This window comes from Aulonocara stuartgranti (genome assembly GCF_965226115.1).
Source record: "Aulonocara stuartgranti genome assembly, chromosome: 23".
NCBI classification, from domain to species: domain Eukaryota; kingdom Metazoa; phylum Chordata; class Actinopteri; order Cichliformes; family Cichlidae; genus Aulonocara; species Aulonocara stuartgranti.
The window spans coordinates 42645809-42665012 of NC_138958.1; the positions used below are offsets into that span (position 1 = coordinate 42645809).

Consider the following 19204-nt stretch of genomic DNA (forward strand, 5'->3'; position numbering starts at 1 on the left):
GAACAGGCAAAGGAGCAGGCTCAGAAAAACCAGTCTTAGAATTAACAGGCTCAGGGTCAACATGAACTGGGTCGACAAAAACAGATCTATCAAAAATGAACCCGCCGTCCACTTCATGTTTTACAGTCTTGGTATTAACAGTCTTTGAAGTCCTTGGGTTAACGGTCTTAGAGTGAGCTGACTTGGTAATGACTGAACCAGACTTAACAAAACCTGAACTGACAGAACCTGAACTGAGTGTTGTAGACCTGGTAGAAGTGTTCACAGTTTTTCCTTTAACCGCATGTGCGGACTTAGGCGAGCGGGTATTGTATTTGATCTCACCCTGTTCAGAGGGAGCAAAGCAAAATAACTGTTCCCAGTCCACGTCATCATCCATAAGGGAAGTTCCCCACGGATCAGAGGTGAGGATGTTACTTTTACTGTCAGACGGGACATGAGAATAGGAGTCATTGTCACTCACCACCGTGAGTTGCTTAGCGATGTCCAGTTTATGGCGGCGGGCGCGCCGCTTCCTGCGAACAGAGGAAGCTGGCGGAGCGAGCGACTGAGCCCCTGGTGCACAGAACGGTGACACCGAGGCTGGAGCGTGAGCGCCTGAAGCCACACGGAGGACTCCCACCTGAAGCGAGCGAGGCTTGGATGCAGGCAGCGCAACAGGCGGGGACTTTTGGCAGCTCTTGGGACCTCTGAGAGCTAGCCGAGTCCCGTGGAAAATGCACTCGTAATCGGGAGTACGCCACGGCTTCCAACGGAGCTCTTCCTCCAGTTGGGCGAAGGCTGCCTCCCGACGCTCATAGAGCTCGCGGTCTGCTGAGTCCATAGTATGTTCAGGTCGTACTGTCACGGTCTGGCTGGGGCAGACCGTATGTGTTGCAGAAGAGGACTCAAACGCAGACCAAAACGTGGTGTGGATTAACAAAACAAGCCGTTTATTGAGGCTAGCAACGAGGGTACAAAATAATAGGGCATCGGTGAAAACTAAACAATAACCTAAACTGGGTGAACTAATAACAAAACATGAAAAACCTTAACCATAGTGAACTGACAGAGATACCTGGAGATGAGACATGGATGAGCAGACGACCTGACAACGAATGACTGAAAGCACACGGACTAAATAGACACAGGAGGATAATGAGGAAAGTGGCAACACATAGAGAAACAGCTGACACGTGAACATAACGACGTCACAGTGGAAGAGTAAACTGAACACGATGAACCCAGAAACACCAGACCTCTTCACAATAAAACAGGAAACATAATGAGACGCAGACATGACAACCAGAACTTGACAACGTAAAACACAGACATGAAACACATGAAGAGCAGGGGAGACTTAACATGGGTTGGAAACACGAGGGGGAATTAATAAGAACTAGAATCACCTAGGCATGGTAACAAATGAACTGAAACTCAAAACACTGGGTCATAAGACCCAGGACCGTGACAATACCGACGCTGAATGTCTTTGTAAAGCAAAAGCACTTTGTTAGCCTTTACAGAGCAAAGCTATGGATCAATGTGCAGTGAAGAAAAATCCAGGTGGCCAGTCTGTCCTTTCCTAACCAATCACAGAGCTCCTTACATTGTTGCGCTGGAGAATAACTAAATATAATATAAATATAATATAAAGATGATATTGAAAATAATCTTTTGTAGAGTCACTACTTAGTGGGCAGAGGACAGTTATCATTTTGCTGGATGCTTTAAAGTCGCATGTTCTATATTTGCTGTATGCAGATTAACAGGATATTAACAGATTAACAGCTTTCATTAGACTTCATATGATAATCAACAGTGAAGTGTTTCTCTTTCAGTGTTTATTCTTGCTCATTGAATGATCTCTGTTCAGATAATATGCTGCACTCATCTCATGTTTCTTTAAATACGGCATCACTTGTCCAGCTGTCAAACTCTGAAAGAGTTACAGTTTCACCACTGAGCACTTTGAATGGTTATTCTTTTATTTAAAAGCACTTATTCTAGCTGCATCATCAATACGACAAAAACTGTGACTTCAACAAAAATGTATCTAAAAATATTTAGGGGGAAATGTTCCTACACCCCTCATGTAAACGTTACACCTCCAAAAGGGAGAAATAATCAGAATAAGGCGTAATCATTGTCTTGATAATAATGACCATGAAAATGAAACTAGGCCTACCTTTAGTTCAGCACACTCAGTGTTGCATAAAGACATGCGAACATGCCATCATCCATTCTGGAGCCTACTTTTAAAAAGAGCGAGCTGTTTATTCTGGCTGAGTAGCAAACAGAACCAACCATGAAAACCTAAACTGGGAAAACACTCGGAAACCTTGAACACTGGGAATATGGAGACACAGGGGGTAGGTGAACAGACACTCTGACAAAGGACAGAGGAAAACAGAGACAGTATATACACTGAGGGGTGATCAGGGAGTGGACAAACATGGGGACACAGACTAGGATTATCAAAATAAGACAAGAAGTAGCACGAACACAGAGACTGAGATAAGGACACATGAGCTTGACACTAGGATGGAAATAAACAAACATGGGAACACACGACGGACTGAGAAGACAAGGACAAAACACAAAGAGAGGGACACTGGAAACAGGTAAAGGAGACAAAACCCAGAGACAGCTCTAAGACACAAAGAGAGGGAGACACAAGACGGGCTGGGGACACTAAGGGGACGCCGAGGACAGAACACAGAGACGAACTCTATGACAGACGTTACGTGACAACAAGACTGACATCCACAGGAGACACTGAAAAAAACAATAATCAGAAAATTCACGAATGCAGGAAAAGTAAACTAGGAAACTTCAGTCAGTATAAGAACACAACAATAATGATGAAGCAACATTCAAAAGTCCACCAACACAAAACTGAGACAAAGACCCAGAACCATGACACACAGACACTGACAGTGTTCTTGTTAATGCTCTGCCTCCTCTGGATCTTATTTAGTTAGCTAAAGTGGACTGCAGTCTTTCATTTATTGATATCATTAATAGTTTACCCGTATTAGACTCTTTCAGTCCACCTGAATCAAACATAACAACATGTTACAAGCTGTTTTACTGCTTCGAGTGTCTCAGATCTCATGCAAGCAAGTGGCTGGCTCAGTGAATGTTAATTTAGCACATGTTATATCTCTGTTCAGATATTATGTTGTACTCATTTTTTTCCTCTATTCAAATAACAGCAGTTATTGTTCATTTAATCAAACGCTGCTCAATCATCCATATAACGAAAACTTTGATTCTCTTCATCTGGATGTAACGTTTTCAGAATCAACATTTTGGGATCTGCAAAGCAGTTTCAGCTCAGAGCACCGTTCATGTTCACTTTTGCACCACTTATTGAAGCTGCATCATCATTTCCATCGAAGCTGTGTGTTGACACAGCTTCTTCTGTCATTGCATCCTCTTGTTTTTTTCTTGCTCTTGGCCTTTGTCTTTGAGCCAGAGAGATGGAGGTCCATGGCGTCATGTAAAACTACTTTGAAATTCTGACCATTTGATAATAAATTGTGAAAATGTATAATTTGAACATATTTGTTTTCACTCAGCACTACAGGCTGTATGTTCTTGCTTTTGAGCCCCGCACTCCCTCCTTTTTCCAATTCGTTTACTTCTCATTAGCACTCGGCGATCTGCACAGCTCAGGAGTCGCTGGCTGTCCCCTCTGTGACCTTCCCTAAACTGCAGCTTAAATTCATGCTCAAGCCAGCTGCCATTATCTACTAAAAATGCTATCAAACCTAAAAAGAGGATGTGGTCTCAGCTGGTGAAATTGCATTATAAACCGCTTTGAGGCAACTGTAGATAATTCATTTATCATTATTCAACATTGACAAATAGTAGTTGACTAATATCAGGAGCCAAAAGGAAACAAAAAAAACAACAACCCCAAACTAAACTAATATTTCAGATGCCGGAAAGAAATGATTACAGTTGTTCAAATTTGCTGTCACCGAGTTAGGTGTGATACATGTACATCAATCTTACATGTAAAAAGTAGAAAACTGAAAATAAATCTGAAATATAAAAATGAACTGATTCTTATATAAAACCTTTCTACTCTCTACAACTTGCCTCATTCACCCAATCACTTCTTTTTTTTCTCTGTAAGTGCTTTCTATCTAACATTAATACGCATTCATCCTCCCGATGGATGCATCGGAGAGCAACTTGGGGTTAGTATCTTGCCCAAGGATATTTGGCTGCACTAATGAATTAGACTAACTATTCACTTTAGCTAAAGTTATTAAGTCAGCTAAAGAGTTGGGATGCTGTGTAAGACATAAATAAAGCTAAAATACAAAGGTTTGGACACCGTTTTGCGTGTTTCCCTACTGTAGGGTCTCTGCAAGCATACAGAGGGGTACTCTGAGAGGGTACAAGATGACAACTTTGGAATTCTACTAGAAACAGTCGATCATATTTGTTTGTCAAAGCTGAATTCAGGGCAAACTATGCTAAATTAGCATTTTTAGCTAACAGCTACAATAAGCATAAAAGTTACCATACGGCTATCATTTGTTAACATGACACTTGTTCTTATACATGTAATACATTTATTACCAACCTGAGAGTTTATTCGCTGGTCATTCAACATGATGAATGACTTCTGAAGTCTTAATTCAGCTCAAGACGCTGTAGATTCCAGTCAGTAACACTTTCGGTCCGCTAGTAAAACGTAGTTCTATTAATCTGCGCTTGAACCGGAACCGGATGTAAGTTCCAAAAAACTGAATTTTGGAACTGAAATTGAATTGTAGAACTGAAACTGAATGGTGAGAAGTGAAACTGAAATTATTCGAGAGCTGAATTTTTAAAGGATAAAATGCAGTTTCAAAGCAAATCAATTCATTTTCAAAATATAAAATTCAATTTCAATTTAGTGATGATCATTTTCAAACCATAAATTCAATTTCAAATTAGACTAATTCAAATTCAGTTTTCAAAAGCATTTATTCAAGTTACAATTCAGATTCAATCTGAGCAATTCAAATTCAAATTGAACTTATTCAAATTCAGTTTCTGATGGCACAGATTTCTGCCCATAGAAAACTTTTTTAAAATTATTGATGGGTCTGTCTAGCACAGACCCACCGCTGTAACGAGACAATTATACTACAACAGCAAAAAGCATTGAACACCAACCAGAGCTCTTTGTTTGATCTCGTGCACGAGGGAGAGAACTGTGACGAGCGCTGTTCCTGACGCTCGAACCCCAGCCACTCTCGTCTGCTCCCTCGTAACACTGCTCTTTATTGCGGTTATATGACTATGCATAAGAATCATTAACATATGACGTCTTACATAGGTGTATACATGTAAACAAAGAGCACCTTGTTTGTGTGTCGTGTGTGTGTGTGTGTGTGTGTGTGGTCAAGATGTGATCCTGTGAAGACTCCTTAAAGCTGGTGCCAGGCGTCCAGCGGTCCTTCTAAACAAAGGGCTCTTATACTTATTAAACAGATACAGAGTAGGTGTCCTCCTATACCACAAATCAGTAAGAGAAGGCACGACCTCTCTCATGACCTTAAGATGTGTGTGTATGCCAGAGTGCTCTGGGAGGCACACAGTCTTTGCAGACTGCTAAGGATCAGACATACTATCAATATGCAATCGATTATAAGACTCTAAGCATATATGAGTGCATATTTCTAAGCATAAATGACAATCAACAATATAAACCTAACAATTATTATTCAAAAAATGATTTAATATGAAGGCAATAGGCAAAGTGTTACAGGTATAGCCCTAAAGAATGTAGCCTCAGCTTTTCAACGCCTCTCTCTGTCTCTCGCTAGCAAACTTGACCCAGACAACAAAGCAAAGCTAGTTTTCAGCTACGAGCCCGACACCGAAACCGACGGATTAGTCAGAGGTCCCTTTACTACTGTTTGGAGCCGCGGACCTGTTTTATATACGCGCGGAATAGTTTTCTATCCGGTTGTTCAGTGATGACGCGACGAATCCTACTTCCGGGTCTAAAGTAGTCGGCGTTTAATATGGCTTTTGTGTTGTTAACATGTTTAATGTTTTGCATTTTCTTCTATTTGATCTCAAAAAGCTCCTAAAACAGTCAGTGATCACTGTTGACCTCCCTCGGCTTTTATTACCGCTAATCATTTATTTAAGCTCAGTTTTTAAAACCTTAGGATGTAACTACAGCCCAGCCCATGCAGCAGTACATGAATGACTAACCTCGTATTGTGGATGGATTATCTCAGTTGTTCTCTTGGCTGAAGTTTGGCCCTTTTACAGCATTCTGCCATGCGATTACATTTGTTCCTGACCACCGAGAACACTCACGTTAACTTTTATCGAGTGGAAAAAAAGCTTGTTTATGTTATGCTACATAGCTCTGTCGCTAGCGGTCACGTAGCACATCATTATATACCAGCTAGCCCAACTTCAGTAACCCTACAAACATCACTGCTGTTTAGTTTTCTGTCTTCATTTATGCTGGAAGTGATAACAGAGCTGTACGTTTTCATTTGTTTCCAAAACCCCGCAGTCAGGACATGCTATATTGTATTTAGATAGAAGCTAGCGAGCTAACTTCCTGCTAACTTCTAACTCCGTTAAATGTCATAAATTCCGTTTTCATGGATGCCTGGATGTTAAACTCAATTGTTACACCTGGTAGAGCAGAACACTGATCATTTTATTAAAGATGAAAGACTTTAGACAGTTTTTCAACTCTCAGTAATGCTATAGTGATCGTTTGATATATGGGCCTGCAGCGGAGTTTAGACCCAGACACGGCTAGTGATGTCAGACTGAACACTCCCATACGAGATCGCTGCAAAAAGTGCAGCCTTACCTAATGTGCACCTACTGTTACTCATTTTATATTAAGATTTAAAAATCTAGTTGGTATTGGTATGGAGAGTAACCTTCAGTAATAGTAATAAGTCACACAGCAATAGTACATTCATGTAGTTGTAAAAAGCATGATAATATATTAAGTAATCCAAAGTATTCAGAATACGTTACTCTCATTGAGTAACGTATTTGGAATATGTTACAAAATACATTTTGGGGCATGTATTCTGTAATCTGTAGTGGAATACATTTTAAAAGTAACCTTCCCAACACTGTCTATTAGGTTCTCTTTGTGTCTTCATCATCTGTGTACCTCGCTGCCTCTCTGTGTTTGTCATGTCTAATTTTTCTTTTTACATATTCCCCTCCTTGTGTTTCATTCCATGTCCCCTCTGTCTGTCGTGTGCATTCATGTATGTTCCCCAGTCCGTCTTGCCTCTTTCTCTTCCCTCTCTTCCACCTTCATGTCTCTTGCTCTCTCTGTTTGTCCCTCTGTCTCTTGTTCCTTCTCTCTCGCTCTCTCCCTCCATGTCTCGTGTCCCTTAACTGTTTCCATCTTTGTGTCTCCTCCCATTGTTTCCCCAGTCTGTCTAGTTCCCATATTCCCAGGACACCGCTGGACAACAAGTGGGTGTTCCGAGACTGAGAGACAGCCAGAGTTGGTAAAAGAACAGACATTCTGTACTTAAGTAGAAGAACAAATACTACTGTTAAAAAATACTCCAGTGAAAGTTAAAGTACTGATTCAACTTCATTACTCAAGTTAAAGCAAAAAAGTACAGGCTCGAAGCGCTTACAGAGAAAAGCATAGAGAAAAGTACTTGGGTGAATGAGGCAAGTTGTAGAGAGTAGAAAAGTTTTATATAAGAACCAGTTCATTTACCATTACATGTTCATTTTATTTTCAGTTCTGTACTTTTTATATTTAATATTGATTCATTAGATTGACTACATGTATCAGACCTAACTCACTGACTGTAATTGTTTATTTGTACATTATTGAACATTTAAAGGTGTGAAGTCTTGCACTTTAATAGAACAGAACAGTCTGGTTTCTAAAGCTACAATGGGAAATGATTGCGTCGAGGCTGCTTCCTGTCTGCACAAAGGTACATTTTTATTTTAATCAGCACACACGCAAGTAATGGAACTAAAGCTGATCGAGCTCTTTCTGCACAATGACAACCATATTAGGACACATAGAAGAAATGGTTGTATATATCTTAGCACAAATGACAATCTTAAATTATTAATTCTGACAGAGACCACATCCTCATTTTAGGTTTCACAGCATTTCTTGTAGATAATGGCAGATGGCTGGAGCATGAATTTAGGCTGCAATTTTGGGAAGGCCTCAGAGGGGACTGTCAGCGACTCCTGAGCTCACAGTCCGTTACAGTTTTTAAACTGTAACTGTAACGGAATACAGTTACTCATATTTTGTATTTTAAATATGTAACTCTGGTACATGTATTCTGTTACTCCCCAACACTGATAGCAGACAAGAAACTAAACAGGGATCACTTTTACCATCTTTTATGTATTTGCTGGTCATCTTATTTCTTCTATTTTGCAAGCACAGTGTTGCAATCATTGTCTTTGTGGTACAATGACACAGGCATAATACAGACTTTTTCATGTAAGATAAAGCATGTATGTTCTTCAGTGGTCAAACTGATGCCCTAAAGATGCCTAATGTGATTTGAAGAGAAGATAAAAAATCATGTTTTAACAAAAATAAGCAGCAGACACGTCTGTGTGTGAGTTATTCAGGTTCAGTAAGAAGGTAATATGTCTGCAGAATTTGTAATTCCTGTGCAGATATTGCTTGTACAATAAATAAAATCTTTTTAACTTCTTCTTCTGGAAAGTGCCTTTATATATTTAGTCATTTTGGGGCGATCCTGTCACGGTCCTGGGTTGGTGACCCAATGTTTTCAGTTTTGTATCATTATTGAATTTTTGTCATCGCTTATCTTTTCTAGTCTTTTTTATTTCTGTTCTGTGTTCTATGGTTGCTGTATCCCTAAATTATGTCGGCATCTGTTTTGTTTCCTGTTTTACTTTGAAAGTCGTTGTCTTATGTCAGTGTATTGAGTTTTGCTTCCCTTGCTCTCGTCATGTCAGATTACTCCCAGCTGTGCTCCCCTTCTGTGTCTCATGCCCTCGTTATCCCAGTGTGTATTTAAGCCCTGTGTTTTCCCTGTGCTGTGTTTGGCAGTTGTTCATGCGCTTAGTCCTGTTCCTATGGGTTCTCTATGTTTAGGTTCCAGTGTCCAGTCTAGTTTCATGTTCATGATTTTGGTTGTTTCAGTAATGTTTATTTCTCTGATGAGTCATCCTGGTGAATAAACTGCACTTTAAGTTAACCTCTTGGTTACGAGTCCTGTGTGTGCGTCCTCCATCCTGCCTGCTCCACAGCACACTACGACTGCTCCGTGACAGATCCTTCATTTAGTAGTAACCTTAGTTGGGGATATATATCACAGTTTACTTTCAGATATGAGCATTGTGATACCCGTAAATGAATCTATCATCATGACACATACAAAACAATAACTTACTGTGTTTTAATTTTCCTTCCACTCCATAACTGGCAATTCCCCCCCCCCCCTTTTTTTTTTCTTTCTTTTTTTTCTTTTTTTCTTTTTTTTTTTTCTTCTTCCCCCTTTTCTTTTCTTCCTCTGTCTGGGTATAGTTTTGTCTTACACTGTGTGGTAGGACTTGAGTTCGAGCTTTTCTGTATGAATGATATGCTTTCTGAAAACTCAATAAAAACACTTTGATTATTATTATTACTGTGTTTTAATTGTTTGAAATCTGATGGTTAGACGAACTTAGTGTGTGAGGTTGCACTGACCATCAGAAATCTTGAGCCTTCGGGGGTGTTTTTTGTTCTTCTGTGAAAGACCTGCAAGCTAAAAGAAACCCATGTAGCTATAACCAGACAGTCAAACCCCTAGGTCACATTTGTATTGACATGCACAATTAAATCTTTTCAATGATTTAACAGTGTTGCTTTTCAAAGATTAGGATTTCAGAATTAAATTGTTGATCTAAATGTTCCACTGTTTTCTGACAGAATTAGTGTCACAAAAGGTAAAGAAGTTCATAATTTCATATAACTTTAATAATATGTGTATTGCTCACTGAGTAGAAGTGAATGCAGATGTTAGTGTTGCTCTGCATCTGTAAAAAACAGACCTGACTATTTGTGTGTCATATGTTTGTTTTGTTTGTGTCTTTGTCCCCTGAAAACTCATGTTAAAGATGTCCTGAGCACAAGGAATGTGTTACAAACTGTTACTGTAATCTCATTACATTTTTTAATAATGCAGTAATCTAACTCAATCCTGTATTAAATTTGCTAATTACGTTACTCTTACAATGATGTTGTTAATTCAAAGGAGCTTGCAAAGAAAAGCGTCTGGACTTCTTTAAGTTGCTTGAAGACGTTTCACCTCTCATCTGAGAAGCTTCTTCAGTTCTAAGGTCAAATGGTGGAGAGTCCCAGATTTAAACCTAGTGGGGGTAACCCCCCACAGAGGGACAAAAGGACCCCCTGATGATCCTCTAATCGCCTGAGCCAAGGTGTGAAACTGGGTGTGGGTCCCAATCAGCCAGAGTTTCGGGTGTGTTCATTGTGAAACCTGGCCCCACCTTATCATGCGAATTCCTGAGGTCAGATGGCCCAGGATGTGAGTGGGCGTTAAGGCGTCTGGGAAGGGATCTCAAAACTGGATTATAGATGGCAGAGAGTTGGTGTCGTAAAGCCCCGCCTCTGTTCAAAGATGGTCGCTCACAGTGGACATAGATGGCTTCTTTCACTCCTCTTTCAAACCATCTGTCCTCTCTGTCCAAAATGTGAACATTGGCATCCTCGAAAGAGTGTCCTTTATCCTTAAGATGCAGATGGACTGCTGAGTCTTGTCCTGTGGAGGTGGCTCTTCTGTGTTGTGCCATGCGCTTGTGAAGTAGCTGTTTGGTCTCTCCAATGTAGAGGTCTGGGCATTCCTCGCTGCACTGTACAGCATACACCACATTGTTAAGTGTGTGTTTTGGCGTTTTGTCTTTCGGGTGAACCAGTTTTTGTCTGAGCGTGTTGCTGGGTCTGAAGTACACCGGGATGTCATGCTTGGAGAATGAACACACCCGAAACTCTGGCTGATTGGGACCCACACCCAGTTTCACACCTTGGCTCAGGCGATTAGAGGATCATCAGGGGGTCCTTTTTTTCCCTCTGTGGGCGGAAACTCCCACTAGGTTTATATCTGGGACTCTCCACCATTTGACCTTAGAACTGAAGAAGCTTCTCGAATGAGAGGTGAAACGTCTTCAAGCAACTTAAAGAAGTCCAGACGCTTTTCTTTGCAAGCTCCTTTGACTACGATGACCTGGATGACTGAGAACCTTCACAGACGATGTTGTTAATTGTTGCTTCAGAAATGATCTTCGGTAATCTGCATGTCAGGCAGACAGACAAAACAAAATCAAACCAACAGCACAGACAACATGCTAACGTAAAGAGCTAACAAAGAAGAGTGATGATACAGCTGAGTGCATGCTGACTCCGACCAACCAGCCAGACCCTGACCCTCAACAGGTAACAATCAGTCAGAATCAGAATAGTTGAATAATCCCTAAGGAAAGACAGTTATGGGCAGTCAGACTGCAGCCTCTGTTTCTACCTGTACAGGTTTCTATGGTAGAATCACTGTGGCAATCGCTTTAAAGTCACTTTGGGCTGGTTTTCATCTTTGCTTTGTTTCGTCAGGTTTGTGTTCATGTGTAAAAAGTAGAAGAAACATCATTGTGTTTGCTTATTAGTACACAGATATTATGTTTGGTTATTATCAAAGGTTTCTTTTGTGTCCAACTATCTGGCTTTGAACAAAGTATAAGAGATGGCACATGTGCTCCTCTGACTGACAACTGGCTGGGAGTGAAGAGAGAAAATGGTAAATGGTCTGTATTTGTATAGCGCTTTACTAGTCCCTAAGGTCCCCAAAGCGCTTTACACATCCAGTCATTCACACATTCACACACACATTCACACACACATTCACACACTGGTGATGGCAAGCTACATTTTAGCCACATCCACCCTAGGGCGCACTGACAGAGGCGAGGCTGCCGGACACTGGCGCCATCGGGCCCTCTGACCACCATAATGGATTCTTACAGGGAAAGTGGCCTGGTAATGCTATGAAATACAGAACTGGATAATACAGGATTTCCTGAACTGAACAAAAAGGGTGGACTGTAACAGTAAGAGCCCCTGGGGGTCTGGTGTGTTCATCTTCAGTTGTGTTTGAGACTTAACCTGCTGGAGGTTCTTATTTGATGATTTTAGTGTCTTTATTTTACATTTTAGGAGTCTTTTAAAATTTGTTTTCAATAAGAAATTTCTGCCATGTGAAGTTGCATCTCCAGTCCCTTGTGTGCTTTTTTTCCATGTCCTTATTTAATTTTGGTATATTTAGTTTTTCTCCTGCCTGTGTTGAGCCTTGACTTTTGTTTTAATTAAATAAACTTTTTCTTCCCTTTTCTCTGTTGTGTCTGCATTTGGATCCTTATTTGAAATGTAAAACTGAAAAGCAATTGCCTGCAATTCTTAGGTGCACTCAGTTTATTTATGTAAAGAAAAATAATTTAAAGACATTGTCAATAGTTTGGCCACAGGAACTGCTTGCAGGACTCAGCTGTGAATAACAAAGCACATCTGCATGCTATTGTGGTCATTTCTCCTCACATTTGCAATGTTTTTCTGAACCACAAAAAGAGAAGTGTGTTACAATTGGTGCACTAGTGACGTAGGTCTTGATTATTTTTGGAGCTACTTAAAATGTATAAAAACTGAAGCCTCCAGAGCCAAGTGTCAGTTCTTCTGCTTCTGTGACAGAACTGCGTGTCTGAGCTGCACCAGACGTGATCTCTGCTCATCGAGTCTTCACTCCTCAATTGGTAAGAATTTTTTATTTATATTATGTATATTTATACACACCAAATTTATGGATTTATGCTCAAATTTAAATAAACTTTTCATTGAAATCCAGTTTTACTATGAATTCACAGTAATCACTGACACCTTCAGAGCATTACATTCATTAAAGACGTCTTCTCACCTTCTCTTCCAGACGACCGACACATACTTCAACCACTGCAGGTTAACCAACCACTCATCAGTAAAGCACAAAATAAGGTAAGTGTCCTCATGTGGAAAGGACTTAAATACAACTCCCATATATTACTAATGTAACAGATCCATTTAGGTAGAGTAAGAACACTACGCTGGATGTCTTTTAATGCAGGAAAGTCCTGTTTTATGCTGCACCTCTCTGAGGAGAATATCATTGTTCCTACAGACCATCAGCTCCATCAAAACCAAAGCAGGAAAGACTAATCCTGTGGCAGCAACAAATCATTTACATTTAATATCTGAGGACAGTTTCATGATCCAATATCATAAAATTTTAGGCCTGCTGTCAACAATAACTGCAATGTTGATTCACATGCATACATGCCAACCCTCCCGATTTTTCCGGGAGAATTCCGAATTTCAGTGCCGCTACCAAAAGTCTCCCGGAGCCACCATTCTCCCCAATTTCTCCCGATTTTCCACCCGGACAACAAAATTGAAAAACCATATCCCAGATTGGCCCAGCCAATTCCAGTTTCCAACAATGGATACTACTACTGCAGCTACTTAGTTTTAATTTTACTCTTATTACTCTTTCTGGGTCACAAAATAAACTTTTAACATATTTTCAGGCGACAATATAGCTGTGTAAACTTCAAATATCTGAGCCGGGGAGAACAGCAAACTCCTGGAACATCGTTTTCAAACCCCCGCGGTCTTTCGCTACTCAGGTTAAACATGATATATAAGTCACTTAAATAACTGAAACATGTTTTTGTTATTGGGTTTTATTTGTTCGTGAGTAAATCGGTTTGGCTGAGATTAAAGTTATTAGATTAGATGAGATTAAATAAAACTTTATTAATCCCTCGGGAGGATTCCTCCGGGGTTTTCACACAGCTGAATAAACGTCAAACAGAAAACTGATTAAACAGAAGTGTGAGATGGTCAAAAATTTACGCCAGCGTCCGGTTATATTTTAGATAGCAAGGAGCAGACACCTGAGTTTCACTCCACCGAGAGAGCTCGTGATGTAATTCTGAAGGCTAGACCGTCCAATTTCACAGTTGCTCATTTCCGGTCTGCCCGGCTTTTGGAGGACCCAGCCCACTTAGACCACGAAGGCCGGGTCCTCAGGTGGACGCAGACTCTGAATTTGGACACCCCTGGCCTGTTTCCGGCTGGACAATAATAACGGTGACATTTAACTTATTTTATCCGATAAATAAACATTGTAAGATTCAAGTTTTTTGTATATATATATATATAGAGGGTGAAGGTAACGGTGGTCCCCGTGGTAATCGGAGCACTAGGTGCGGTGACTCCCAAGCTAGGCGAGTGGCTCCAGCAGATCCCGGGAATAACATCGGAGATCTCTGTCCAGAAGAGCGCAGTCCTGGGAACAGCTAAGATACTGCGCAGGACCCTCAAGCTCCCAGGCCTCTGGTAGAGGACCCGAGCTTGAAGGATAAACCGCCCGCAGGGGCGTGCTGGGTGTTTTTATATATATATATATATATATACCACCCCTCCCCAACAGCCCTTTTGAATGTCTCCCTAATTCTGAGGTCTCAAGGTTGGCAAGTGTGTTCACATGGCTATTATTTTAAGAAGTATTAAATAATTCTAAGATTATTAAACAGTGAGGCCAAACAACATCAAGGTAGTGTCACTTTTATTAACTCTCCAGCAACCTGCAGTCTTTGCATTGAGGACACACAAACATCACAGTGTCAAAATATATGAGCTGCATTCATCTTAGCTTAATTTTTACAACATGTGACACATAATTTCACAGCAGTAAGGACAGCGCACACAGTAAGTGTGAAAAGTAGCTGTTATAACATCAGCACTGAAAGAATCGCCCACAAATTTCATCTGCAAGGCTTTCAAAATAAACATGCTCCCTTTTAGACTCGAGATTTAGAGTTTCAAACCATTTAGAGCTCAGTGTTTATAAGGTTTTATGCACGGAAAGTCAACAGTGACAAATCTGAATCTCTAACAACCTTTTGGTAAAATGGTAAATGGCCTGTATTTGTATAGCGCTTTACTAGTCCCCAAGGACCCCAAAGCGCTTTACATATCCAGTCATCCACCCATTCACACACACACACACACTGACAGAGGTGAGGCTGCCGGACACTGGCGCCACCGGGCCTTCTGACCACCACCAGTAGGCAACAGGTGAAGTGTCTTGCCCAAGGACACAGCGACCGAGACTGTTGGAGCTGGTGCTCGAACCTTCCAATTACAAGGCGAACGCCCAACTCTTGAGCCACGATTGCCCCGTAAAACGGTGTAAGATAAAATAAGAAATTACTTGGTTATTATTATTGTGAAGTGAAAAGTGAAGCTCAGTTAAAAAATTTGAAACTGTGAGGAAGGAAAAATTAAATTCCAGATTATCTCCCAAACAGCTACACAAAGTGAGTTTGGTGCTGCGGCTGCAGACTCTTTACCAGTCCATGCTGAAGAGACAGCTGAGCTTAAACGCGAATCTCTCACTTCACCAGTCGATCTACGTCCTTACCCTCACCTTTGGTCACCAGCTTTGGATAGTGACCGAAAAAAACGAGATGCAGATACAAGCTTTGGAGAAGGAGGTCTGGCCTTCTCTGCTTGGGCTGCTGCCCCCGTGACCCGGCCACGGATAAGCAGAATAAAATGAACGAATGGATTGAATTACAAAACAAATTATTGTGACTTCTTCTTTGCACCACTTTCACTTACACTTTCCCTACTTGCTAAATGCCACTTTAACCTTTTGGACATATTTGATATCCACTCTAATACTATAGCTTTAGCTGCACTAAACTCTTAATCCAAAACATGTTTCTGTTTTTAGTTTTCCACTCGAGTTTCAAAGCAGGAGAATCTTCAAATAAAATCTAAAGACAAACAATGTGGAAAAATAACCTTTTGTGAAATTTTTGAAGATGACATACAAAATCTAAAAGAACTACAGTTATAAGGATATCAATATATCCGTATATACCAAAGACATCGTAATCAACCAGTTATGGACAGCATTACATGACTTGATCTTTATTTTGTGATCTTTAATAATATGAATATTTTACATATTTACTTGCATAGTGAAAGCTTTAACTGATTTCTGTTTAGATATAAATTCATTCAAACTGGTCAGATATGCAGGTGCTGACCTTTCCTCTGGAGCGATCGTGGCTCAAGAGTTGGGAGTTCGCCTTGTAATCGGAAGGTTGCCGGTTCGAGCCCCGGCTTGGACAGTCTCGGTCGTTGTGTCCTTGGGCAAGACACTTCACCTGTTGCCTACTGGTGGTGGTGAGAGGGCCCGGTGGTGCCAGTGTCCAGCAGCCTCGCCTCTGTCTCCTCTACAATGTAGCTGCCATCACCAGTGCGTGAATGGGTGGATGACTGGATATGTAAAGCACTTCTGGGTCCTTAGGGACTAGTAAAGCACTATATAAATACAGGCCATTTACCATTTACAGGCCATATGAACTCACTGCAAACAATCTGACTTTTCAGAGAGTTTCCTACACTGAAGATCTTCCTCATTCAACCAACTCCTGCCAACAACTGTGGGTGTTCAAGGCATCCAATCACACTTTGGCTAACTGAAAAAAGAAGACAAGGTGAGACATCTTTGCTAGTTATTGTTTGGAGCATTAGTATCATCTAATTTGTAGTTTTAAATATCTATTGCATTTTTACTTTAATAGTTAAGCACGATTAAAATTTAGGAAACAAAAATAAACAAGTTAATAAATTAAATGAAATAATACTGATTTATATATTCACTCTGTTTACTTTCTTTGCTATAGAAATACAATGAAGACTTCCATTTTCCTGCTGGTGGCGCTCTCTGTCATTGTGCTCTGCATGACTGACGGACGTGTTCGGAAATTCCAAAACCAGCATATAATCTCTGAAATCCCACGAGGGGGATGTGATTTTCTGATAGCAAACAGGAACATCAGAGATAATAATGGTAAATGTAAGCGCGAGAATACCTTCATCATTAGTAACTTTAATCAAGTTAGAACAGTTTGTGATCCAAGGAATCGTATCAATGTGAATAGAAATCTTTATAGAAGCCCCAGGAACATGCGCGTTCTGTATTGTAAACTGCTGGGACAAACAACCAATACACATTGTAAATACAAACAGATACAGATGAGAAAGCGTATTGTAATTGCATGTGATAAAATCAGAGGAGGATTCCTTCAGCCTGTACACTTTCAGGCTGTAGGACTGCTTACAGCATCTCTTTTGATTTGAGAGATGCCGTAAGCTTGCTGCGATCTTTAAACATCACTTCATGATGCTGGTTTAGATGCTTTATAAGACTTTGTTACGTTTCTTAAACAGTGATGAAAATAATAAAGAGGAAATATGAGAGAACTGATTTTGAAATGAATGTTGAAAAGATACAACGGTCACTAAAATTATGGCAAAATCGTTCCACTTTGCTTTCTTAGCTTGCATGTTGTACATTTTGACAGTTGTTTCTAATTGGCTACATCTTCTCTTGTTCTCACAATTATTGCTCATCTTTTATTAAATAAAAACTGTCGCTGCTTGTAAGGTTGGCATTCTTGCAAGACTCAGTAATGCGTCCATAGCTACATAAAAGAACATATAAAAAAACATAAAAATGCATAAATGAATATTATGAACTTTACCCCATGTAATTTCATGTTGAGTTCATGTGTTTATTAAGTGTTTATGCATATTTGTTTATAAATGCATTTATTTGTAACAAAAGACATAATAAACAAACAAGGCTATAGTTATAGAATTCAGAAGTTAGTGGATGAATTCATGAAGGTTTGCTTTTTCCTGTCCAATAAATTGTGGCATGGCTGACGAGGCGAATGTCTTTGCTTATTATTTCTCCTGTTTTACAGTTCAATAATCTGTATTCACACCCACTGTCATTAATTGATAATTAATTAACCCTTAAACCCTGCAGCTGAGAGAATAAAAACTAAAAATATCAGGAGCAGGTTATGAGTTGTGCTTTAAAATAAACTAATTTTCACTGATTATTTTATTCACAGCGTGTTTTAAGTGCGATGTAGAGTCTCTTTTGTTAGTCTGTGAGAGAGTAAGCTTTAGTGTTTGAATGTGTCCAACTTGAAGTTTCAGAGCTCTAATGTGTAGCATCTGCCTTAGAAATAATGAGCTCGAATTAACCTGTTTAATCCTCTGTGCTAAAGGCTCATTTTTTAACGCAGCATTAATCTCATTGTTTTAACAGTGCTGATTGGAGCAAGCGGCACTCTGGGATCATGCTGTGTGGAAGAAGAGTCATGTGATTATTTTTTTTAAAGATTTTTTTTATATGAGTGCACACAGAGTGTGAAACAGAAAGATAGGATTGACAGAGAAAGCTGATAATGTCCGTTGTGACACCTGCAATCCCTGACTAGAGTTTTAGGTTTTATCAGGCAGCTAACACAAAGAAAGCCTGGTTTAGGTGAACTTCAAATTCAAATTTTATTTGTCACAAACACAACCATACACAGTATGACATGAGGTGAAATGCTTGTAGCTGTGCAGTGCCCGACCATTAAATGACAGTAGGTTTACAGTAAGATATACAAATTTACAGTAAAATTGTGCAAATAACAGTAAAAATGTACAAATAACAGTTTACGTAAGAGATTATTAGTCAAGAGAAATTATAAAATTTAGGAAGTGTGCAAGAAGAAAAACCAGAGTGCATGTGGTGATGTGATGTGTGTGAGAGTCCAGTCCTACACCTGGTTCAGGGCCCGAATAGCCTGAGGGAAGAAGCTCCTCCTCATTCTCTCTGTTTTGGCCTCAAGAGAAGTGCTTCCCAGACCTCAACAGTGAGAAGCGTCCATTATTGGGATGGGAGAGGCCCATCATAATCTTCCTGGCTTTGGTCAGCAGGTCAGGAAGCTCTGATCGAATGATGCGTTCGGCTGAGCGCACCACTCTTTGCAGATCTCGTCTGTCCTGCTTGGTGCTGTTCCCAAACCAGGTGCAGATGTTTCCCGTCAGGACGCTTTCGATGGTGCAGGAGTAAAAGTTCTTGAGCACCTTCAGTGGCAGATGGAAGTCTCTGAGTCTTCTGAGGAAGAAGAGACGCTGGTGGGCTTTCTTAACCACGGTGTTGATGTGACAGGACCATGACAGGTCCTGATTGATGTGGACACCCAGGTATCGGAAACTGTCCACTCTCTCCACTGGTGTGCCACTAATGATGAGGGGCTT

The 19204-nt window shown here is 40.3% G+C and overlaps 1 long non-coding RNA gene across 1 annotated transcript; it reads left to right on the forward strand.

Annotated features, from left to right (window-relative positions):
* Positions 1–12678: 12678 nt before the first annotated feature.
* LOC309699736 lies at positions 12679–17404 on the forward strand. The gene is made up of 4 exons (XR_014274454.1): positions 12679–12798; positions 12972–13036; positions 16487–16593; positions 16783–17404. It is a non-coding gene; the product is annotated as an uncharacterized lncRNA (long non-coding RNA).
* Positions 17405–19204: the final 1800 nt, after the last annotated feature.